Genomic DNA, 1,959 nt, shown 5'->3' with positions numbered 1-1,959 from the left:
TTGGTAGATCGCTGTAAGAGTCTGTCACAGACCGCTTCGTCAGTCAGTTTGAGGTACACTGTGTTGGGTACGATAGACAAATGGATTCCAATCAGTTCTTGAGGTGCTATGTGCGTCACGTCTCGAAGAAATCGTTCTATTCCACGGGTCTTCGGTCTTGTGTACGATGCGTTGAATCCCCCATGGGAGGTCGGTACTGTAAGTCAATACAACGACGCAACACCGCGAGCTAATGTGTAAAAACAAGCACGTCTGCGGAGCGCTGCTCGGCGTGCCGAGCTCGTCGGCTGAAAGCCGGCTGAATACGGTACCACCCCAGCTATACAATTTTCTGGAGAGAAAGGAAAATTTTTGCTAGCTCGGGACTCGAACCGTGATTTCCCACTTTACGCGTAAATGAGCGGTCGCCTTAACCGCTTTTTTTCGGTCGCCTTACCGTTTTTTTTCATAATGGCAGGTGCGTTAGCCACTTCTTTTTGCCATTTTTATTTTTTATTCTTTTAAAACTGGATACGGAAGGTCGGAGGAAACACAAAGAAACACTTCTAGCACTCGCCACATGCGGCGTCGATATTCCACGAGCGCCGCAGCCTACCAATTTTCTTTTCCTTGTATGAAGTCAGCGGCAGGATGGAGGAGGCAAGTCGAATACCGATATCTCCCTCCTCCCACCACCAAGGTGCACCATCACAATTTTTATATGAATTAAAAATCAACAATAACTGGAGCCATACGCCAAAAATTATGAGATCATGTGAGCTAAAAAGTGCGATCTTGCCCGCTGGGAACACCTTAACGATGTGGGCGGGCAGTAAGAGGCGGTCGTCATGTCAACGGTCATCACCAGGCGTCAACCGTCGGAGTGTCCGGGGCCACTGCACACAGCCAGAGACAGTTTCTGTTCCATTATGGGGATCGCGGAAACATCACGTCTGTAATTCAACTTCTTCTCACACCCGCCACACGCTAGCTGGGCGGTGGGTCCATGAACAACGACCCCAAATTAGCAGAAACGTTCCGCTATTGCGTTCGGTTCGTTAAGACCGTGAGCTCGTCCATCATGTATTGCCACAAATCGAGGACTTCCTTTTCGATGCCACAGTACATGTAATGTATCGCCATTCCCTTTACCCAACTGACCGCATTCATCCGGGTTTTGGCCGGCCGGTGTGGCTGTGCGTTTCTAGGCGCTTCAGTCTGGAACCGCGTGACCGCTACGGTCGCAGGTTCGAATCCTGCCTCGGGCATGGATGTGTGTGATGTCTTTAGGTCAGTTAGGTTTAATTAGTTCTAAGTTCTAGGCGACTGATTACCACAGAAGTTAAGTCGCATAGTGCTCAGAGCCATTTGAACCATTTGAACCATCCGGGTTTTCGGGAAATGGACAGCGTCGTGATGAAAGAGCTCCATGGGCACAATCGAAACAAAGGGGCGGTGTTGGAGGAAAGCCGGTATCTGGCGGATCAGTTTCCAGGACTCGCGTGCGGGGCCACAGTACAGTCTGTGTTCGTCTGTGTCGATTGTCACGCAACGATGGCACATGGGATCGACAGTTAGGTGAATAGCATGGAGCCTTCGTCGGGTCGGAAATTTCTCGTTAGCGACCGTTGCTGTCGGATTCCGTGTCTTCGGTATAAATCCCAACATATAGCTGTGTTCCACGAAAAACATCCTAATATGAGATAGCGGGAGCGACAAATGTCCAACAGATATCAGTGGGCACAATGTGTATGGGACTACCTCTGCTATCAGGGAGCCCGTAAAATTGTCTGTCGGTGAAATCCAGAGACACCTCATTGAGCGAAGGTACATCCCCAGTGCTCTGCGCTTGAGGTGAGTGAGTCCAACACCACCTCTGTGGCAGGATAAAGAAAGAGTAACAAAAAGGATCTTAAAAACTGCACCAGGATTCACCACATGTCCGAACACTGCCTGAATGCTGGAAGCCATCGTGTCTAT

The sequence above is a fragment of the Schistocerca cancellata genome, chromosome 4 (assembly GCF_023864275.1).
Source record: "Schistocerca cancellata isolate TAMUIC-IGC-003103 chromosome 4, iqSchCanc2.1, whole genome shotgun sequence".
NCBI lineage: Eukaryota > Metazoa > Arthropoda > Insecta > Orthoptera > Acrididae > Schistocerca > Schistocerca cancellata.
Note: the sequence above shows the minus strand (reverse complement) of the source record.